The 24,250-nt window shown below is 41.5% G+C and overlaps 1 protein-coding gene across 3 annotated transcripts in view; it reads right to left on the bottom strand.

Annotated features, from left to right (window-relative positions):
• The window catches only part of HS3ST5 (heparan sulfate-glucosamine 3-sulfotransferase 5), a 189,385-nt gene that overhangs the window by 74,666 nt on the left and 90,469 nt on the right, over positions 1-24,250 (bottom strand). For 2 of the 3 annotated variants that reach the window (XM_054174098.1, XM_054174097.1), the window contains exon 2: positions 21,768-21,975. The exons of the other annotated variant lie outside the window; for it this stretch is intronic. The gene's annotated coding sequence lies outside the window, so the exon portion shown is untranslated. The remainder of the gene's footprint in view (positions 1-21,767; positions 21,976-24,250) is intronic. 3 annotated transcript variants of the gene reach the window in all.

Genomic DNA, 24,250 nt, shown 5'->3' with positions numbered 1-24,250 from the left:
AGTTTTGGTTATGATTGTCCTTCCTGAGCAATGACAAAGGTTGCAATGAAGCCCCTGGCAGGAGTAAGATTAGGTCCAACCCTGCTCAGGGGGGTATCTGCCTTCCTAGCTGCCTGTTGGAGGGTGGCAGCAGGCTCTGAGAGGTCAAGGCTTTCCTCCCGAAGCTTGAGTTATCTCTCTGGCTTGCCTCCTACCAGCACAAGAGAAAAAAATACAGGATGTCACCTAAAATAAAGAGGGGTATGGAGATTCCTCCAAGTGTGACTGCATGCTAAAATGTTTCCTAATTTGTCTGTTTCTATTCAAACAAGGGTGACTGCAACTCTCTTAGTTTTGGTTTCATCAATTTGTTACTCCATTTTCCAATCAGTAACCTGAGTTCAAGAACTGCCTTTCAATTCTGGAACAATTCAGTCACAGTGCCAGTTCAGTCATCCTTAACATTAGGCTTTTCTCGAACACTCCCCTTACTTACAAAATGCAATATATCTATATATATGGAATTAGAAATTCCTAATTTCAGTATGTACAGCACTGATATTGAGAGAGCATTTGAAGCTGTACCAGGGGAAATTTAGGCTCAAGGTGAGGGGAAAGTTCTTCACAGAGAGAGTTGTTAGCCATTGGAATGTGCTGCCCAGGGAGGTGGTAGAGTCACCGTCCCTGGAGGTGTTCAAAAAGGGATCAGACGTGGCACTTGGTGCCATGGTCTAGTAGTCATGAGGTGTTGGGTGACAGGTTGGGCTTGATGATCCTTGAGGCCTTTTCCAACCTTGTTGATTCTATGATTCTACAATGCCCACCTCTCACCCTTCTTGATACATGGGATAAACTCTAATCTCTTTTGAACCAACATGTACTACAAGAAGAAAGTGCAGTCAAGTGAGAAAAAAAAACCCAACCAACCAAGCCACTCACTGCTCAAATAAGCAAGATTTGTATATTCATATATGCACAAGGAAATTCAGCAATGTTTTTAAAATGAGAGAGTCCTGGAGATTTTCCAGCTCTCTTCTGGCACTATCAGTAGGGGATATTTCAAACTGCATTTTCTTCCTGACAAATGCAGAGTCATTATTAAGCAGCACCCAGGAAGATCACTAACTAAGCCGATGCTTAGTTCACTGTGTGGTGATCAGATCATAGGGGCACAGAGAACTGTTAACATCTAGTGATGGTGTAAAGCCAGTGTCCACAAAATAAATCATCTGTGCATTTTGTAGCATTATCAGCTTTTGAAGTATCAAGAAAACATGTCATGTTGTCTGAACTCATCACATACTATACAGCTTGTTAGTAACTATACCAATTTCATAGAATCATAGAATTGACAGGGCTGGAAGGGACCTCAAGGATCATCCAGTTCCAGTGGGCAGGGACACCTCACACTATATCAGGTCACTCAGAGCCCCATCCAACCTGGCCTTAAAAACTTCCAGGGATGGGGATTTTCTAATCAACACCACTCTGAGTTGAGAGAATAATGCTAAGTAATGCAGAGAACAGGGCACAGAGAGAGAAAGACACCCAGTGATACCAGGAATGGAGTCATCTTGCACTTGAACGAAGGAAAAAAGAGTCTCTCTATACATCCTTTCACTCACACATTGCAAGTGTGAAAAGGATATTCAAGCATCATTTGCCACATGCTCTGAAGAGCAATTTTAAAAGAAGAAGAAGAAGAAAAAAAAAAAAAAGTTGTCATTTTTTTTGTCACATTCAAGAATTTTACAAGTCTAAGAGAAAAAGCTGAAATCGGACAGCGGTACCCAACAGATGGGCTGAATTTCACTTTGTACCTCTAATAGGAGTGACAGTTTCCTTAAATGAAGGCTTTCTGCAATTAAGCTCTTCACAAAAGGCAATAAATTCGTCCTAACAATGCCCACATGGGATGAGAGTATTGCTGCTGTTCCCACAAGACAGGAAATCAACCTACAGGGGTTCAAGATGAATTGTCAAAAATATCACCTAACTGGAAAGTTGGTCCAGAAAGCCTCAACCTGGTCCTTTTCTGCTGGCATCCTCAGAGGATGAACCTCAGCTGTAGTTGGAAGTTGTTCACTGTTTATGTCCAAGTATTTCTTCTTGCTCAGCCAGATGCAATGAACTGGAAGTAGAAGGAACTTAGTGGACAGATGTGAAAGCTTAAATTTTAGTCACTTGCCCACCATCACCAGGAAGTGTGTGGCAGGGGCCAGAAGAAATCTGTGGTAGAGTCTGCTCTTGAGGTATGTCTTCTGTAGGGTATAGCTGAAGCAATTTAATAAGCTGCTTTCCCTTGCTGGTACCACATCCACATGCTGGTTTAATGCCCTCATCAAAAGTCTGAGCTTGCTTCAGCACAAAGTCGGTGGAGTTTTAAACCATTTTAAACTGTCAGCACTGAATGCAACTCAGTTGAGGAGGAAGAAACCTCCAGCTAAAGGATAGTAAGGAGCAGCTGGTGGGTAGTAACTGCTAAAATTGCCATACTGACTTTTGAAGCCTCAGGTGCTTTATTATTTTTTAATTTTCCTGCACTTTTCTGCCTTAGCTGTCATGTAAGTTCCATTTTTACCACACATAAGACAGGCATCCTACAGAGATTAGCATATTTCTTTGTGTATTGCTGGTTTATTCTCAGTGCATGGTCCCTTCTGTGCAGTGAATGAAGCAAAGGTCTGAAAAGAATAGTGTGTAAAGATGATCTAAAGGCTGTGATCTAATGCATCCTGTCAAAGGGGAGTAAATCAGTCCTCTGCTCAGCCACTCTGGCCCCTGGGTGCATACCTTGGCCATGCTTTCAGGACAAAGCACTGTCATTTCTCCATGCAGCCTCACTTTTTTGTGACAGAAAGCTTAGGCTTGTCTGTAAAGATTTGTGCTGCATGGGAGTGCCAAGAGGGTGCACAGGAGCACATGGTAGCATCTCTGGGACACCACAGCCGAGGAGCACTCAGACTGGTTCCCCACGTCGCATAAGTCTCTACTCCTTGTTCTAAGTGTGTAATTGGAACCAGGCTGCTCACTGCCTTGCAGAGCTCCCACCAGGGAAGAAGGAGCAAACACTTTGCTAGGTGGAACAAATGATGTATCTACAAAGAAATGCAGGATGAAAAAAATGCCAGCTTTAGTTCTTTGCTGATTGTCCTTCTGTTACTGCCCCCTACCCTTGCCTCATGCTGCAGCAGTTCTTCCTTGGACTCCACTGCTTCAGCCGTTTAAAAACTCTACCCTTTTCAATCTGCTTTGCCCATAACACCCCAGAATTTATTCAAGCTAAAAGATTTTTTGTGTGCTCCTCCAACATTCATCTCTGCTCAAAATGATTCTTCACAACCTGTAGTAAATAAAGGAAGTAAATAAGTGCCATGTAAGCAGATGCCCACTCTATTTTATGTTTTCATATAATTCAATCACAGTCCTTTTGTGCCTTGAAACTTGAAAAATGCACATTAATAACACATCTGTAGGGCTCCAGAAGTATATCTGAAAGTGCCAATTCGCTTTTATTTGCACACTATGCTGGAGAAGCAAAAGGCCAGAGGCAATAGAATGAGGAAGACCGAATTGCTGTTTGCAGTTCAGTCTGCCCAGGTCTTTTCAAAAGGCTAAAATTATTATTACTCTCTCACACAGTAGCCCTATGGATTTGTTTGTGTCTTGAATTGTGAGCTTCCTATTTATGGCTCTTCCTGAGCTGTCATTTGCCTTGCTTGCAGAGTCTGCCTGCGGAAGCTGCAAGATGCTTGTTCCTCTGTGGAGCAATTGCAGGAGTTGCTAAATATTACGAACATGATCCCACAACACATCTGGCAGTGCACTACACTACATAAGCTTGTTACCTCTTTGTGTGGGGGATGCCCAGAGGAAATCATCAGCAAAGTGCCAAAAGAATATCTACTGATGACATCTGGGAAAAAAAACCCACGGAAATCCTCTAATGAAACTGGGAGAACCGAGAAACACTGGGTGGAGGCAAAGGTCTTCATGCAATAAATGATTCCAGCAGCTAGGGTGTTAAGAAATCCATCAGGTATTGTGGGACTGAAGATAACGTTGCAGGGATGGCAGAAACAAGTAGTGGATGAGTTAGAATGACTCATGTGTTTGCAAGCCCTCTTCCCTGTTTGCGGTGTACTTACTCATACAGAGTTTATCTTATGTATTCCTTGTTGCCTTCATTCATTTTAACCTGCAGGCTGTAAACACATTTGTTATGAAAAGAATAAAATTAGACAAACTCTGTGTGAAGCCCCTGAAATCTTGCTACAGGACTATTCATCACCTTCCCGTTCTCATCACAAAGGCAGTGCACAATTTGTTATTATTGGATAGCACAAGAAAGAGAGAAAAATAGGGGGGAAAAAAGGAGAGAGAGAGAGATAACCCAGAGTGGATTTCAGAAACTGGACAAAAGGCAGAAGAAACATAATGGTGGTGCTGGAGGACAAAGAAAAAAAGAGAGGAGACATGGGTATGACAGAGCAATGAGACTCAATTCAACAGGCTTCCTTTAAAAGAACCTTTTCTCTTGCCTCACCACTTTTCCTATTGTGATCAAGTGAGGCTTTAGAGTCATTTTGAAGAGTGCCGTGGCAGTGATTATCAGAACAGTCTCATGAGTACTTTTAGCCAAATAGTCTTCAGAAGTTCCTAAGTCCATTTTGTCAGTTCAATGAGAATTTTAATTGACTATTAAAATACAGCATTATGCTATAAAGATATTACTAGGCTGCTGCAGAAATGCCAGCAAATGTGCCATCAACAGAAAAGGCAATTCTCATCTGTGGGTTTACCAGAACTGCTACAACAGCACAAACAGCCTGAAGCAGCAGTAATTGAGGAGAGAGAGAGGAGCTTCCCAAATATGCCTTTCCTCCAAACATAAGCAAAATAAAGCAAAAAGTCCAATCATTAGAGCATTAATTTTGCATGCCTGGGCGGTCTCTCCCTTGCCGTTACTGTGTCAGCAGTCGGTCATATTTTACTGTGTGACACAGAAGGGTGAGCTGCACATCTGTACAGCAAAGCCTAAAAAATGACATGACTGAGTGAAATTGCCCTGTCTCAACACTACACAGAACCCAGCCTCTTTGAGCATATTTGCTTGCTTTCTGATTTCCAGAACAAGTGCTCAAGTAACTGCACTGATTGCAGATGTGGAGATTTTTGTATCCTCAGCTCTGCAAAATCCAGAGGTGGGCTGAACCCCCGTCTCAAAAGAGCCCTCTCTTGGCTCATGGTTTCTTCCACAGCAGGTTTCTCTGAACAGCAGCACAGATGAGAATGTGCCTCACCGTTCTCGTGAGCTGTCTCACATGCTCATGGCAGGGAAATGAGACAGCGTGGCAGGTACCTTCTCAGTGACTGTACCAAAATCAGCTGATGGCTGAGGCCAGTGAAGCTACATGCCCCTGCTGTCCCCAGTGGAAGGTGCATACACCTGCCTAAACCACTGTACACTGCAAACAGACCACTTGCATTGTGAAGAAATGATGTGTTCATGTGAAAGTGAATATAACAGAACCTCATTAATCAGCTGCAATTGTATTTCTGGAAATCACCTAAAGGAAACAAGACTCCCCTGTGCTGTGTTTGTACTGAAGTTATGTAAAGAGGCAAGGAGCCTTCTATTTAATCATGAGTTCACTCCTTAGACAGTAAAATACTGAGAAGAAAGCATGGTAGGCTGTCGGAGAGCAACATAAAGACACAGCCCAAAAGCAAGTTGAATACTACACCCTGCTGCTGGTCTCAAAGGGCTTTATTAAAAACAAAAGCATATAAAATAGCTCCTGCACAGGATGATTTTTAATTGTGTCCTCTTGGGGAAACTCTACAAGGCAGGCTTGCTTGCCTTATTTGTAGTCTACAGGGAGCTAACAAGCTCTCAACAGACTCCCTTTGGTTTAAGATGTCTTACTGCTGAGTTTTTAGACTCCAGTTAAGTCTTAGTGGCAAATTATTCTTAGTTGGTTCAGAAGCAAATATAATTTCACTGGCTTTTTTATTTTTCCCCCACCACAAAAAGAGAAAAAAAAAACATGAAAGAAGTATGTAAAGGGTTCAATGTGACAGCTTCTAGTTCAACTTTCCTATTAGTCTGTGAACATGCAAAACTAGCAAATAGTAGCCAATAAAACAGTGGTACCTGCAGCAGGCCTGACTGTAGAGGGTCTTCTGACCAGCCTGCACTGCCTTGTGACTTGGAAGCCAAGTTAGCTGTTTTCTTTGGCCTTTGAGCAGTCTGTACCTTCTTGAGCCAGATCTAGAGCAGGCACACAGGACTGCAATGCCAAACTTTACACCCCTTCCTTGTCTACACTGTGTTCTGTGTATAAGAGGCAAGGCAAGAGGAAGACTGGGAAGAAGAAAATCTGGGGTAGCTAAATAACATGGGGAAAACCCCTTCGACCCGCTTAAGAGAAGCCCTCTGCAGTTAACCAGGCTAAACAATAAGAAGCACCAATGGAAAGGATGTGGCTTAAGTTTTGATCCTTCCTCTATGCCATCTCAGACTTTTGCCTGGGCTTGCAAGGAGTGCTTCCCTCCCATTGGGATTTACACACTAATCTCTGTAGCAAGATCAATTATTTATCACAAAACATAACCAGAGGAGAAAGAGTAGAGCCTTCCTCTACCATCACTGGTTTATTTCACAGCTTTGTAGCTGCTGCTAAAGAAAAACACGCACCAGACAAGCAGGGCTCTTCCTCTGATGGTTGGGCACCCCCCTGAGAAGGGGTAAACCAAGTTTTAGTGACTACATGGGATAAAATGGGATACAACACTTCATCATGGAGGCCTGGCAGCCTTTGGTTGATGTCACCAAAACTTCTGTTCCAAGAGGACTCAGTGTGACAGCCTGTAACCAGCCAGCTTCTACAAAAACCAGGGCAGCTCCATTCACAGCCACCAGCTGAGGTCCTATCCCCCCCCCCCCCCCAATTAACTGTGTTTGCTGTGGCATGGTAACGATATGGTGTGTTCCCCTACCATCCCATTGCCTTACATTGATCTCTCAGATGTTGTGGAAGATGATGAAAGTAGCAAGATGAAAGAAAAAGGAAAAGCTCAAAACAAGCTCACATTAAATATTCATAACTCCTAGTAATTACAAAAAGAAAATAGGAAATAAAGCAGCAGTGATTATGCAGTGTCCAAATCATCTATCTGCAAGTCCTTCCAGGAAATTTTCTCTGTGGATTTCTGTTGCTGGGGATAGAAAATGAGCAAGGAGGTTTGTCCTCCATTACTGGTCAAAGTTTGCTGCTTTATTTATCAGATGCATAAATGTAGGTTAGTGTGATGAGTGGAGAGTTTATGTAAGGCTCTATACCTTATTTCTGCTCTCCACTAAAACCTTGGAAGAAACTCTTGTCTTCAGTAAAACCAAAATGTCATCTCAGCTGTACAAAACTTTTACATTTCAGCAGCTAAATTAGTGTTTGTCACTTCAGATGTTCAGTGCTTTCTTTTGTGTGTTCATATAAGGAACCCACTTGTAGGGTTTTCTCCTCCTTACAGGTTAGGGGGATTTATACTATTTCAGCTTGTTGTGATAACTCAGGTGATTCTGACAGGCTATTTTTAAGTCTGCTAACCAAAATCTTTTTAGAAAACACATTTAAAAAGTTGGATTTCAAATGTAAGATGACAGCAAACTAAGAACTTTATCTGAGGAGCTCTCACACATGCAAAGCTTATATCTATATCATGCAAAAAGTGATGAACGTGTGGATTTTCTGGGGATTGCCATTGTTTCAAGCACATAAAATCACACTTGTTCCATTCTGTTTGTTTCTGTAGTGTACAGGCTGGTGTTGCTAAACTGATGTTAAATGTCAACAACACATGTAGAAGAATCATGAAATGTATCTTGGGGTATTCTTATAGGATAAGATTAGAATAGAATAGAATAGAATAGAATAGAATAGAATAGAATAGAATAGAATTAACCAGGTTGGAAAAGACCTTCGAGATCATTGACTCCCACCTATCATCCAACGCCATCTAATCAGCTAAACCATGGCACCAAATGCCTCATCCAGTCTCTTCTTAAACACTTCCAATGATGGTGACTCCACCACCTCCCTGGGCAGCACATTCCAATGGCAGATCTCTCTTTCTGTGAAGAACTTCTTCCTAAAATCCAGCCTAAACCTCCCCTGGTGCAGCTTGAGACTGTGTCCTCTTGTTCTGGTGCTGGTTGCCTGGGAGAAGAGACCAACCCCCACCTGCCTACAGCCTCCCTTCAGGTAGTTGTAAGACATCAATAAGGTCTCATGTCAGAGCTAGAAAACAAGGTATTCAATCAGATAGAGGGTGAAAAAGTTTGTTAACTTTGGTATTAGTCTCCTGAGCTATAGTACTCCTCTCAAGTTACAGAAAATCACAGATAATTCACCCTGTTACTAGTCTGAATCTTTTTAATGTTCCCATGAAGAAGCCTCCCCCTCTGCCATGAACTGTCAGTTCATCAGCCAAAACATGAATCCTGCTTCCGTGGTGTACTCGTCAGTGGTCGTCATCTGAGAGCTCCAGCCTGGGAGACCACAGTAGCCTGGTTAGGTTTCTAAGGCACCCTAATTACATATATCTGAGATTGCAGAATGCTTTAATTTAAGCCAGCACACAATCAGATGCTGTGCTTTCACAACTATTCAGAAACATCATCTGCCAGGATCAAGAGTAATTGAATGGGTATCTGCTGGGTTTTATCTGCAGCTTTGCTGCATAATTTTTTGTTTCTTTTAGAAGGCTTTAACACAAAGAGAGAAAGAGAGAACATGCCTAGAGTCCCACAGAGGTGGTTTGACATTAGGCTTAATAAAACATGAAGAACTTGTTAATAAATAATGTTCTGCTAGGTTAACAAATAAAGCTGAATGCATTTGTGAGACCCTGAAGTGAATCACGCCATGCATGCAGCCAAACAACTTGTTAAAGTGATTGCAGTGGTCCCGTTTCTTCGGTGTGTTTGGTGCTGCCCAACACAACTCTGCATGGATTAAAAAACCACTGCAGCATGCATGCATGCACCTTAAATTCCAGTGTTACCTGCCAGTTTTTATTTGCACTCTGTGGGCTTGAGGGGGTTGGTAAACAAGTGTTCATGACGAGTGACAAAGAGATATATACTGCTTAGCTTTGCTGAGAGAGGACTGATGCCTGGAGTTTGAAAGGAAAAGATCTCTTGCATTCATTGAGTTATGCATCATCCCATTCCTGTGTCAAAGCTACACGCTCGAGATGTTTTACTGGAGACACACTTGAGTTACAGCTTTCAAGGCTGGGTAAATATTTCTATACGTCCTTACTTTCCAAGGTTAAACATTCTGGCAAGTTTTGAATCAAGGTCTGAGGAGAGCCTCTAGCTGCCTAGGGTCAATGGCATAGCTTACATCAACTTCAGCTGCACCAAGTTTTCACAGAGAATCTGGAACAGGACTGGGGCAAATTTCAGGTCTGGATTCACCCTTTGTCGTGCTGGTTTTCTCGCTGACGTGCCTAAGCTGGGAACCAAAATTACTTTAAACTCTCTCTATAATCAATGCCAAGAGATGAACATTTCCAGAATGTGATTCAGAACCAGGCTGCTGATTACAGAATCAGCTTAAAATGAGCAAGTTCTCAATTTAGAGACTTCTGCTACGTGCTTATGCTTCCAGGCAGGAAAACTCCTCAGTCCCTCCAATGAGGGCAAGGAACAGATTGCACAATTCAAGTTTGGGCCTGTCAGATCTATGCAGTTTGTTAGGGAAGAAAAGAAGTGGGGAAAAAAAAAAGGAAAAAAATGCTTCCTTATTTTATTTTTAGCTTATATTTCAGCTATAGTCATATTCTAAATAAAGGAGCCATGATATTCTGAAACAGGGACAAAGAATCCAAGTGCATGCCTTCAAGCCTCCACCACAGTTGCTGTAAGAACAGAAATGCTACATTCCTCTCTGTGAGTTCACTGTCACTGCTAAGCAATGCAACTGTCTTGGGATGAATATTGATTTAAAAACAAAAAAAGAGGAAGAAAAAGAAGGAAAAAAAAGCATTTCATGTCTTCTATTTACTGAGGAACCAAAATCCTGCATCTTTAGAGTGCTTATAAAAATGAGATTATTTTCCACACCTGACTGAGCTGCCAGGTTCCAAGAGTTGCTCTGAATAAGAGGATTGGGTGAAGCTATAATATCTCCTAAAAACGACTTAGAGTCTCTGGTATGTTTGCTGAAAGAAGAAGCTATTTACATGGGGCAAGCCTAAATTTCCAGGCTGTTTGTTTGCTTGGTTTTTAAGAAGAGATATTGAGAAAACAAACCTCAGATCCATGCCATATTTGGAACATGAAACTGAAAGGAACCGAAGCTTTTCAGCTGAGCCCCCCAAAAATGGGGTCATTTTCATGTGACATCTTGAATTTTGCAAACCAGGACAATAGTAAAAGAAAAAAAATTACTAATGTCTTTTATTTTTTTCTTCTTCCCCCTCCTCCCCCCCCCTTTTTTTTTTTTTTTTTTAAATATCCACAGACTTAATCTGTTCAGGGATCTGAAATGTTAGATAAGTAACTGTGATAGGTTGGTCTCTTCTCCCAGGCAAGCAGCACCAGAGCAAGAGGACACAGTCTCAAGCTGTGCCAGGGCAAGTTTAGGCTGGAGGTGAGGAGAAAGTTCTTCACAGAGAGAGTTGTTAGCCATTGGAATGTGCTGCCCAGGGAGGTGGTGGAGTCCCCATCCCTGGAGGTGTTCAAGACGGGGTTGGACGTGGCACTTGGTGCCGTGGTTTAGTCATGAGGCCTGTGGTGACAGGTTGGACTTGATGGTGTTTGAGGTCTCTTCCAACCTTGGTGATACTGAGAAATTTTCAGTGTCTGGTCAGTGCAGAAGACAAGTTTTTGGAGGAACTTAGTTTATGAGAACTGAACTGCCTGTGTAATATGAGTATTAGCTGAATACACAGCACAGCCAGTGAAGCAATGCTCCTAGGTTGTGTGATCACAGGATTTGAAGTGTCAGTCTTTCTTGAACGCTAAGATACTACTAAATCCTCAAGGAATCAGTATTAAAGTTTGTTAAAAACAAACAAATCAACAAAACCAAACCAAAACCCAAAACAAAGCATAAAATGATGCTGAAGGGAGGTTGTAGACAGCTGGGGGTTGGTCTCTTCTCCCAGGCAGCCAGCACCAGAACAAAAGGACACAGCATCAAGCTGCACCAAGGAAGGGTTAGGCTGGATGTTAGGAAGAAGTTCTTCATAGAAAGAGTGATTGGCCATTGGAATGGGCTGCTCAGGGAGGTGGTTGAGTCACCATCACTGGAGGTGTTTAGGAATAGACTGGATGAGGCACCTGGTGCCATGGTTTAGTTGATTAGATGGTGTTGGGTGATAGGTTGGACTCGATGATCTCAAAGGTCTTTTCCAACCTGGTTAATTCTATTCTATTCTATTCTATTCTACTCTGCTCTAGTCTAGTCTAGTCTACTCTGCTCTAGTCTAGTCTAGTCTAGTCTAGTCTCTATTCAAATTCTGCTTGGATTACACTTCAGCTATTTATGCCTTTCTAGGACCATGCCAACAACTCAGAAACTTTTATAAGAGCATTAACTTTTGTTCTTAAGGACATAACTTAATTATAACTCAGCATTACATGACACTGGACAGCAAATGTGCATCTAAGAAGTCAATTCTTTGTATGCATTTACAGACATTTAGAAAGCTGCACCTACAAGATGCTGCAAACCCAAATTCCCAAGGCCTGTTTAGGGTAAGCCTTATGACTGCACAAGGGCTTCAGCTGCAAGGGATGTTCACTTAGCAGTATGTTTATATGCCATGTGATATGTACAGCTGTAAAAGGAAGTGCTTTACAAGAGGAAAACACTGTTGCTCCCTCATTTGGATGCACATTAATTTGCAAGGAGGAAAAATAATTAGGGAATGATATTTGTGCCACACAATATAAAAGGCAGCGAGAACAATGGATCAAAAGCAGTAAGGCAAAGTAATCTTTTATTATTTATTTTGCCTTTTGTATTACTAATTAGAAAGAAACCCCCAAACTTATGATTTAAGTTTTTTAAGCAATGAGTACATTGAAATATTAATAGGAATTTGAAGCACTATGCAGTGACTATTAAAGTGGGGATCACTTTGTCAGGCCATTAAGACAGTAGTTTTCTTGATCTCAGTCAAGATATCATCTTATTAATAAAGGAGGAAAAGCAGCATCTTCTATTAGAACAATGAAGAAGAACACAGAAAGCATTTGGCATCCTTTAGTACACATAACTTGCAGCTGAGTTTGTAATTTTGTTCTAGGGAAGGAGGGAGGATTTAGGTTTAAAGTCACAGCTCAAACCTGGAATAAAATCTCCAACCACATCAAAAACCCCTCCCCAAGCAGCCCAGCATTTTCAAGGCAGCATTTCCTGTGAGTGTCTTACCAGGTCAAAGCACATCAGCCCTCATTACACCCCCTCGAGAATAAAACATTTATACCTCAGCTTCTGGTTTGCAAGGAGCCTCCTTGCTGGTCAAACTGATCAGGAAAGTGTTTTGGGATGTTCTCTGCCCCTGGCTCCATTGAGACTCCCCACAGCAACCAGGCATTTTTGGGGTGGACAACATAAGTAGACCTCAAAGTGGCTTGGCTGGCTGTTCATTCCTCAGAGGGACTGGCCTACACAAATGGCCAAGGAAAAGAAATTCCCAGATTTCTGGAGGAGTCCCCTGTGCCCTTTTATCTGGTCAGACTGCAGTCAGGATTTATGATTATACCTTATGATTCAAGCACTGGAACAGGAGAAATTCTGCATTGTTTCTGTGCCTTCTCTAACAAGCTCTGTCTCTTAAGTACCCCTCTAGGAATATACACACAATTTAGGAAACCCAATGCTTTATTCATGATAGCAATAAGTACAGCATGGCTGTAGACAGACCAGCTGGAAAGGAGCTTTGCATTTTGTATTTTATTCCTCCCAATAACTGTGTGTTCCTACAAGTGCCTCACAAGCATGCACTGTGTTTTCTACACAGCTTCTTAATGGAGAACATTTAAAATGGTTTTCATAAAGTGAGTGGAGCTGTGATAAGCATCACAGCTGCTGAGCCAGTGAAGAGACTGCAAGGAAGGAATTACCAGGAGAAAAATTTTCAGGGAATGTGTTTTCCTTCCAAGGACCAAAAGTTAACCCTTTAAGATTAATCCTCAGTGTTCATACATGCGAAATAGGCCTGGAATATAAACAAGGGGGCTTGAATTCTGTCTGAAAACATCTTTTCTCTAGGAACAGAAATTGCTTTGACAAATACCTACCAAAAATTGAACCCATGCTGCCACTACTAAGGAAAAAAAACAACCAACCAACCAACAAAACCATCTAAAAACTAAAGACCTGTATTGCCATTTTATTCTTGCTTACTCCTGAAGGTGATCCTAAGGAAACACAAGATAAATATTTAGAGAAGCACATCTTAGGTCATGTTGTGACCTCAGAAAGTCCAGGGGAATAAACTGCAGGTGACTGCTTGCATCAACAAAATCCTCACAAGTCAGACTCCAGGATGCCTTTTTTTCTGCTCACTGTTGAGGGAGCTGAATAAAACAAAGTGCTGGGAGAAGGTTTAAGACTCTGACAGAATACCAACAGTTTCACAGGTATTTCTCTTCCATAAAGATTCTTGTGACATTTTATTAGTGCTCATGACTGGGCTCAGAGGCCAGTTCCACCCTGAAACTGGACTCCAGCTTCCCATTTGTGCACTTTCATTTGCTTGCATCTTTCACGTATGCTTCCACCTTCACCCACCAGTTATTTGTTCCTTGTAGGCCAACACTGTTGAGTCCTGGCATTTCACAGATGAGGGATGTTTGTATGAACTCTCTGGGTTTAGAATGGAATGGAATGGAATGGAATAGAATGGAATGGAATGGAATGGAATAGAATGGAATAGCAATAGAAATATCAATATCAATATCAATATCAATAGCAATAGCAATAGAATAGAATAGAATAGAATAGAATAGAATAGAATAGAATAGAATAGAATAGAATTAACCAGGTTGGAAAAGACCTTTGAGATCATCAAGTCAAACCTATCATCCAACACCATCTAATCAATGAAACCATGGCACCAAGCACCCCATCCAGTCTCTTCCTAAACACCTCCAGTGATGGTGACTCCACCACCTCCCTGGGCATCCCATGACAATGGCCAATGGTCTCCTCTGAGCCTCCTCTTCTTCTCTTCTCCAGGCCAAGCAACCCCAGCTCCCTCAGCCTCTCCTCATAGGGCTTGTGCTCCAAACCCCTCACCAGCTTTTTAAATCCTTTGTCTTTCACCACTCTCCTACCAAGAGTAGATGGCTTAATTTTAGCAGACATACAGAACTTCAGGAAGTCAAATTCTTTGTGGAAAGGACTCTGAAATGTATGCAGTCTCTTAAAGCTCACTGCATAACTAGATGACATGCATTACACATCTCTCAGGAGCCTTCTCTGCTCAGAAAGATTAAATTTGTTTCTTTTAGAAGCTGCCCATTTGTGGAAAATGAAAAAGTAATCATGGCTATCAAGACATCCAAAACGACTGTACCTTTGAGAACAAGATTAGTGCTTTCTATCCAAATGCAAATAGGAGCCTCAAAGACACTGTGGCTCAAGAGCAATGTTCTCTGATTTTGAAGACTGAAACAGCCCTCAGTACAAGGAGTTGAGTCAACCCCTTAAAAAGTATGAAGAGATCTTTGTGGCTAGGTCTTTGTCCTGGCAGCATGGAAGGAGGCATGTTCTAGACTTTGTAGCCTCCATTTCTAATCACAGCAAAAAGCTATGAAAGACTGAAAAAAACTTTTGCTGCAGATGCTTTTAATTGGACTGGGAAGTGTTCTTAGTTCATTCTCTGGGGCCACATCTGAACAACATGCTTATCACTGCTTTTTTTTTTTCCCAAAGATGTGAACAGCCTCATTGCAAACTGATGCTTGAAGGCATGTGCCTAGGAATCTTGCTCAACTGGCTGTCTGGATCGTTTCTGTCTTTCAACCAATATTGTCTGGATCTCACCCAAGCTCAATCTGAGCCAGATGCTCTTCTCCAGGAGCCACTTTCCTCTAGGCAGTGAAAAGTCTTTGTGATGGCTCTGGTTGCATCTGTGGAAAATGAGATACACACTTGGGTGTCATCTGTAAAGCCTGCAGCAGCTTAGCCTCTCTCTGAATAGTATTGGAAAAGATTGTAGGGATAGGATTTATAGCCCTGTGGTCAGACTGCAGGTGCAGGATAGTGGGGAAAAAAATTCTTTTCTCAGTGTTGTTTTGGGGTCTTATTAAAACCAGGCATTTTATCTGCAAGATATGCAAGACTTGGATGTATTCAGTTAGTATTTAAAGGAAGAAGGGAAAAAAAAATCCTTATCCATATCTGAAGTTAAAAACTCATTGCGAATTAATAGAGCCATAGGAAGCTGGGTTAATAATACCAGCAAATGGAAACATGGGGCACAATAGAATACTCTTTGGATAAAGGAGGTGGAATAAGGACTATTGTTTCTTCCTACAGCATGTTTTGACCATTGTGTGTTTTACATTTCATTTTATGGTGCAGAAGAGATTACTGAAAGACCAGCTTTACTTGATAGCTTTCTTGTTTGGTAGAGCTGATGCATTCAAAAGGTTAATGTACTAAATTTACATTTTTCTAGCCTGATTATTTCTTACTCCAATCTCTCCTTCCTCACTCTTAACCTCTCCTAAAAGAAGTGGTATAAAATAAGACTTTTTTTTTTGACAGTTGTAGTCAGAAACCCTTCCTTTCCCTGGCGATTTTCATGCTCTACAAGCTTTGCCACCATAAACCACTTTACATGTATTAAGGAGGAGTATTATATTAGATGGAGCAATTTAAGTGTATCCCATTTCACTTGGTGAAACTAAGCAGCTTTGCATTATAACTAAGTCGAGCTAATGAGAATCTGCTTGAAGTGTGTGTTACCTGGAACTGAAGTTAGCTAGTCATTCACTACTGCAACCTGTGAGTTTGCAAAACGATGGCAGGGATCCTGCTGTGAGGGAGATAGGAAAATTATTATAATCTGCATTCCTAAATTGAATGAGTATTTTGCTCAGCAGAGGCCTCTTGACTGCAAATAGTCTGAAATTACATCCTGCTGTTCAAAAAGCATTTTTTTTTTCCCCTCCCTTCTTTTCTTCAAAGTAAGTAAAAAAAAAATGCCCACATTTTTGTAAATCAAATAGGTTTTAAATCTTATGGGAGTGGAATCATGGAGAAAGGGAAAGTCATATTTCCTCTGAAGCCTTCCTTTTGTAAACCTGTTTGATTTTCAACTTTTTTGGCAGCAGCAACAAAATATCTACAATTCATGGGTTCATCCTTTGGTATTAGTTTTTGGATTATTAGATTGATAAAGCTTATCATCACTGGAGGTGTTTAGGAAGAGACTGGATGGGGGGCTTGTTGCCATGGTTTAGCTGATTAGATGGTGTTGGGTGATAGGTTGGACTCAATGATCTCAAAGGTCTTTTCCAACCTGGTTAATTCTGTTCCATTCCATTGTATTCCATTGTATTCCATTGCATTGCATTGAATTGAATTCCATTCCACTCCACTCCACTCCACTCCACTCCACTCCACTCCACTCCACTCCACTCCACTCCACTCCACTCCATTCCATTCCACTCCACTGCATTCCATTCCATTCTCTTCTCTTCTCTTCTCTTCTCTTCTCTTCTCTTCTCTTCTCTTCTCTTCTCTTCTCTTCTCTTCTCTTCTCTTCTCTTCTCTTCTCTTCTCTTCTCTTCTCTTCTCTTCTCTTCTCTTCTCTTCTCTTCTCTTCTCTTCTCTTCTCTTCTCTTCTCTTCTCTGCTGTTCTCTTCTCTTCTCTGCTGTTCTCTTCTCTTCTCTGCTGTTCTCTTCTCTGCTGTTCTGTTCTGTTCCTATTCTGGTCTGTTCCTATTCTGGTCTGTTCCTATTCTATTCTATTCTATTCTATTCTATTCTATTCTATTCTATTCTATTCTATTCTATTCTATTCTATTCTATTCTATTCTATTCTATCATATCTCCCTTGTCACCTTATTACTGTAAAAAAGAACCCCACCATTTTTACAGGTTTATTTTGTGGAAAAGAAAATGGTAATATGAATATTTCATTGGAATCAGCTAAGAGGAGCAGCGTTCCACACACTAGTAAGATAAAACTCATAAACAAAATGACTAGAAAAGACTATACAAACCTAGAGTCATAGAATCATAGAGTCATTGAATGGGTTGGGATCTCCAAAGGCTATCTAGTCCAACCCCCTTGCAGTGAGCAGAGACATCCCCCATTAAATGAGGTTGCCCAGAGTCCTGTTGAGCCTGTCTTTGAGTCTCTCTAAGGATAGAGCCTCAACTACCACTCTGGGCAACCTGTTCTAGTGTTCCACTACCTTCATGGTAAAGAATTTTCTCCTAACATTGAATCTAATTCTACTCTTGTCTAATTTCAAACCATTGCCCCTCATCCTATCACTGTAGGTCTTTGGAAACAGTCCCTCTGCAGCCTTCTTGTAGGCCTCTTTCAGGTACTGGAAGGTCACTATTAGGTCTCTTGGGAGCAAAGGACCATAAACTAGCAAGTAGAAACAGGGGATAAACTTCCCCCACGAGAACAGCATGGAAAACATAGTTTCACTCATGAAAATTCTTTATCATTAAGGCTATAAATGCTAAAAAACCCAACAAACTACAAAAATAACCCACAAAAAATCAAAGGATCTGGGGATAAATATTGGCAGTTGCCATAGTTGTTTGAATAGTTGTGTTTCTCTGTGGAAGAGCAACAAATACTACAAATACTGTGCATTGCACCCTGCCTGCAGTTGCCACATAGAAGAGGAAGTGGCTCAGTTTTTCCTCCTTAAATTCTCTGTCCTTGAAGTAGTAACCAGTGAAAAGGTTAAAGGAAGATGATGGAACAGCTTGCATGGACATCAGTGATCCATGGCCAGTCAGAGAAGGCTTCAGCTTTGCATGCCATTCATCATATAGCATTCACCAGCTGTGTGGATGGTCATAAATTAAACAGATTAGGGCTAATTCTCCTGCCTGGGGTGTGGGTGACCCAGTCCCTCCCTCCTAAGCCACAGTGGCTGTTTTCTTATCTACTTCCTGGAAACTGTCCCTACCCCATGCTGCTCCCTGAAATAATCCTTTCCATAGAATCATAGAATAGAATCATAGAATCAATAACAGTGTGGCAAAACCATGCTAGGGACCATGTGAACAGATGGGGTGGAGTAGCTGGAGCAGGGGTCAAACTCGTGGCCAAGGGCTACTTTGCTGCTATATGGGTAGATGTATATGGCTTTAGGTTTACTGATGAGTCATAACAACACAGAAAGATGCAGTTACTCTGGTGTGAAAGATGGTTCTCAGGAGAGCCAGCAAGTCAGGGAAAGGTGATGACAAGGGCAGAGACAAATCTGAAACACAACTAGTTCTTCTGGAATTTAAGGGACCTTATGCTGAGCTGCAGTCATGTTGCCTTGGATTAAGATTCACAGCTCTGACCTACTTCTGAAGCGGTGGATAGATCACTTCTGCTTTTCCCCTTCACAAAATGTATCTGACAGAAGACATCTTTTTCTGCACATTAAGCCAAACTCCCAAGACATGGAAGGGCAGAATTCAATATTCTGCATGTCAGGGGACTCTTCCAACCTCCAAAAGGAAGCTGTAACCTCCAGGATTTAGTCTGTGTGCTGTAAGCTTAGCAAAAATCTCCAGGATCAGTTTTAAATCTGAGGTTATGCCAAAGACTCCCATTTCATAAGCCATCATATCTTTCTTTGTGTGTTTCTTCATTAAATGCACGATGGTGCTTTTGATTTAATAAGCTAGGTGCTCGATCCAGTTTAAGCATCATTTATTCACTTACATGGGGGTAATTTCTAGCTTTTACTACCTGAGCTTCTGCAAGCCTTGTGAATAAATCTAGCTGCACCTGTCTTGCAAAAGGTGTAAGTCAGGCAGTAACAAAATTCATCATGGAAAATCTGGGCAGGTGAAACTTCACTGGGTTTGCAGCCAGTCTTGTAATTTAGTGCTTTTATTTTACTTGACTGTATTTGCACTCTTTAAATGAACATAGCCAGTGCCTAGCAAAGAAAGTTTGCTCTCCAGTCTCCAAATAATGTTTGTAACATTTGTTGTAACAGAAACTATACAAAGTCCACGAAAGACTTACATTTAGATATTTTGGGGGGTGCTGTGTTATAATTTTCCAACCAAATTCATATCTTGGTATTAGTGAGTGAGTGCTTTAGCAGCAATGCTGTAAGCAAAAGGAAGATAAGTAGAACCTTCTAGCACTACCTCTACTGTTATAGCAAGGCTCTGTCAACAGCTGGACTGAGTTTGCAGAACCTGTAATCCAATGCATTATATATATGGAACAGTCCACACAAATATATATTATGAACCCCCCCAAGAAGTACAAACACAGAGGCAGTGCAGGGAGGGGGAGTTTACATTTGTCACACTTGAGCCCTGTGTAAGATATTCACCTCTTAATATACACAAATGTACAATAGAGGTAGTGTTAAGAAAAGCAGTCTACACATTAAAGCTACTACATGTGACCTAGAGGAATTTTACTTTCCTACCAAATATTTAGGTTTGCAGTGAGGGCACCCCACAGAACTAACACAGCTCTCTTCCATATGGAAACCTTGGCAAAATCTTGCAGCTCCTCTATCCTGCTTTTAAATGGACTCTCTATTTCTTTTTTAGCCATGCCCTTGTTCCTGTTGAACACTATTACAAAAACTCAGTGACTTCAAGAGAACTTAGATGAAACAAAACTGTGTTGTTACTTCTCCCCCCACCTCCTCTTTCTTCTCACAGAATCACCAAGGTTGGAAGAGACCTCAAAGATCGTCAAGTCCAACCTGTCACCCAAGACCTCATGACTAAACCATGGCACCAAGTGCCACATCCAATCCCCTCTTGAACACCTCCAGGGATGGGGACTCCACCACCTCCCTGGGCAGCACATTCCAATGGCTAACAACTCTCTCTGTGAAGAACTTTCTCCCCACCTTGAGCCTAAACTTCCCCTGGCACAGCTTGAGACTGTGTCCTCTTGTTCTGGTGCTGGTTGCCTGGTAGAAGAGACCAGCCCCTGCCTGTTTACAACCTCCATTCAGGTATTTGTAGAGAGCAATAAGGTCTCCCCTGAGCCTCCTCTTCTCCAGGCTAAACAACCCCAGCTCCCTCTCCTCATAGGGCTTGTGTTCAAGGCCTCTCACCAGCCTCGTTGCCCTTCTGCTATCTGGAGTAGACATTTGGTGCCAACAGGGAAACAATTCCTTTTGATAAGGGATGATATTTTTGTCTTCTGTTTACTTTATGCGGGGATTAGGCATTTCAAGTGCAAACAGAAATACTAGCTAGAGTAGCAGACAAAAAGAGATTGCTTAGAGAGCTATTATTCAGATGGTATCACTAGAATCCCTCCACAAAAATGAGAAAGCAGAACTCAATCCATGTAATTCTAATTGCATCAAGTTGGAACTCCATCTATTTTAGCTAATAGGTTTCCTGAAACCATTTTAATAGGTAGTGGAGATGTTTAATAAGAACAAATAGTATTTGTAAAACTAATTAGGTGGGTTGTTGGTTTGTTTTTTTTTTTCTTTCAAATGGCCAAATCAAATCAGATGAGGTTGACAGAATAAAACTGAAAAGAAGTTGGATCCCCCCTCCCCCCACCAAACCCACAGAGAGCAACAGTCCTGGCGAATATTCTGCAGAAGCTGAAAAACAGATGGCAATCATAGAATAAATCAGGGTTACTGACTGTTCACTTTTCTTCTCCAGTGCATTTAGCATTATCCACATCAATAGAATCTTTTTTTTCTTTTCTTTTTTTTTTTACATTATTTTTTATGGTGTTATGATTGATGCTGAAACTCCTGATGCATCTTTATGATCTTGCTACTTGCCTTGTCAGTTATGTGTCTGAGACATGACTTGATGTGCACATATGCCCACACACGTTCCACCACCTTTCTGAGCATGTAGCTGTTTGCAGAATGATTTCTTGCATATGTTTGATCATAGCACAATAAAATGGTGTCAGTGAATTATTCTGATCAAGGCTGATTTTATAAGGTGGCAGAATAGTGTCCACAGATTATAGAATACTTTAAGAGAAATTCAGGGAGGGAAAAAGCATTTTACCAAATCCTCAAAGTTCTAGGAAGTGCATAGCTGCCATTAGGAAGAAATTGTTTCCTCCAACATGTTCTATATGTCTTTGGCACTCCCCTGAAGCCCACATGCTGTGTAGAGCAGGTAAGCACACAGGTAGACAAACATCCATGCCTTTGCCCCACTGACTGTAAACAAGGACCATCTTATGGACAAAGGGAGGTAGAATATATTGTGGTCCCCTTTTTACCAGTTGTACATCACGTGAGTGTGATAGCAATGCACCAAACTCACATTTAGAAGAGATACCACAAAAATGGTGAACGGCAAATCGGGCTCAGAGAACAGACAGAGCTTGATCTTGTTGGCCAGCAAGTCATTTAGAGGGCTTTAAGTTGTACCAGCTCAGTAAGAAGCGCATTCATTCCATGACAGCTAAAAGCATGATCTCAACTATATGTGTGATGTCAATCACCATTTCATCACCTGTGATTAAGCAACAAATTGAAATGTCTGCACTGCTAGTGGTTAAATGAAACAGACCTGAACCTTCAGGAATACACTAACCTTTGTGTCCTTATGCACATCCAGAAAGTCCAACACATCTGCTTCTGATGAAGAACATTCAGGAAGGATTTAACTCATCTGTTCCAGTGTTCAGTCTTGAGAAGCCTTTAGTGGTTACTGAAAAGACCAATCAAGGGGGAAAGCAGCTCCAGGTATGCAGACAGAAGGATCAGACATCTCTGCTGAACTGGCGTGCACCTCGCTGAGCCTGTGCAAAGAGAGAAGATGCTTGCTGCATATTTGAAAAGAAAAAGAACCAACCCTCAAGCCTACAATAAAACAAGCACTCAGCTTCTCTCTTTATGACTGGAGAGAAATTTTGTGCAGTAGTGCCCCAGAGATAGTACTTGGCAGCTCAAGTTTTTGGAAGTACTGTCTCGGTTCTCAGTATCATGTAAACATTGACAGCCTGCAACCTGGAGTGCAGGTTAGGGAGGAAGGGGAAGGAAAATCACAGCAAATGTATTTCATAATAGTAAGCATCAATCAAAGACCCTTCCCAAGAACAGCAAATTGCTAATAGCATGGATTTTAAGTGGGCTACAGGCAAAAAACATGTTCCTGGGAAGAAGCAATACACTGCACATGCTACTGCTACTCTGCTGCCTTTTCATAGAATCAATAAGGTTGGAAGAGACCTCAAAGATCATCAAGTCCAACCTGTCACCCAGCACCTCATGATTACTAAACCATGGCACCAAGTGCCACATCCAGTCCCCTCTTGAACACCTCCAGGGATGGTGACTCCACCACCTCCCTGGGCAGCACATTCCAATGGCGAACAACTCTCTCTGCAAAGAATTTTCTCCCCACCTTGAGCCTAAACTTCCCCTGGCACAGCTTGAGACTGTGTCTTCTTGTTCTGGTGCTGGTTGCCTGGGAGAAGAGACCAACCCCCTCCTGGCTGCAACCTCCCTTCAGGTAGTTGTAGACAGCAATAAGGTCTCCCCTGAGCCTCCTCTTCTCCAGGCTGAACAACCCCAGCTCTCAGCCTCTCCTCATGGGGCTTGTGCTCAAGGCCTCTCCCCAACCTCGTTGCCCTTCTCTGGACACGTTCAAGTGTCTCAATGTCCTTCTTAAATTTAGGGGCCCAGAACTGGACACAGGACTCAAGGTGTAGCCTAACCAGTGCTGAGTACAGGGGCACAATGACTTCCCTGCTCCTGCTGGCTACACTATTCTTGATCCACCCGTTGGAGGTGTTTAGGAGGAGACTTTATAGGGTGCTTGGTTGCATGGTTTAGTTGATTAGGTGGTGTTGGATAATAGGTTGGACGCAATGATCTCGAAGGTCTCCTCCAACCTGGTCTGTTCTATTCTATTCTGTTCTATTCTATCCTTTTACCCCTGATATTGAGCATAAATACTTTACAGCCATTATGTAAATGTCTGGAATCACAGAATTCTGGGGGTTGGGAAAAAACTCCTTTTATAATGAAAACAGTGCCAGACCCATTTGGAAAAAATGTTAGTAGTATTTAGTGAGAATTAGTTTACTGTTCTTGCCTTTTTTCCCCCTTTGTTTTCTATTCCATTTTATTAAATCTACCTACACCTCCATATTGAGGAAACAGGACACAGATACAAATGTGAATATAGTGTTTAATTGGAAACTCCAATTCCTAGCTTTAGGCACGAACATATCTACTTTCCTTCAAAGTAAATCGAGCCCCGAGGAATTTGAAATACAGTTAAGCCCTCAAAATCATCAATGTCAACTTGACCTGCCAAAAGACATTAACTCTGTAATTATCCTGTTAGTCAGGAGAAAAAAAAAAAGAAAAAGAAAATCACTTCTGAGTGGAGAAGCAGAATTAAATCCAAAGGTTTCCACAGAAACATTAGGAAAAATGACCACTTTATGAGCACCTTATGGTATGGTCAGAGTCTAACAAGTGCAGATGCTTTTGCACACTTTAAAGCTGAATTTTGTGCTCTGCACTGATAAAATAGCATAGAAATGTACAGCACAGAAGCTGCAGGGTCTGGTATAAGTGCAGGAAAATAACAGCCAACCCTTCTTTTGCAATGAAATGTTTATTTCACTGCATGATTTCCATCTACACTACATAAAACAGCTTGGCTCAAGAGCAGTTTACTTCTGTCTGCTGTTGCCTGTATGATACAATTTACACTCCTGAATGATTTCTTCCTCTTCTTTTTTTTTTTTTTCCCACCAGAAACATCTATTTGTTAATAATTTATCAGATAAATGGCTTCTGATTGAGCAATTTAAAAAAATGTAGGCAAATCAATGGCAAAACATGCCAAGCAGCATATTATAATGATACAATAATTTGAGCTCATACATTAGATTGAACTGATAATATCCCCAAAGTCCTCTTTTGATAGCTTAGCTTCACAGACTAAATGCTCAGCTGAAATAACTAATAAAACATCTCAAGTAGTGCTCTGTGAAGTTGTGCCAGTGTCATGAACAATATCTTTGAAAACTAATAGGTTGGCTCCAGAAAACAAACAAA

This window comes from Dryobates pubescens, chromosome 28, assembly GCF_014839835.1.
Source record: "Dryobates pubescens isolate bDryPub1 chromosome 28, bDryPub1.pri, whole genome shotgun sequence".
Taxonomy (NCBI): Eukaryota; Metazoa; Chordata; class Aves; order Piciformes; family Picidae; genus Dryobates; species Dryobates pubescens.
The sequence above is the reverse complement of the archived record's forward strand: the minus strand, read 5'-3'. Positions and strand labels throughout refer to the sequence as shown.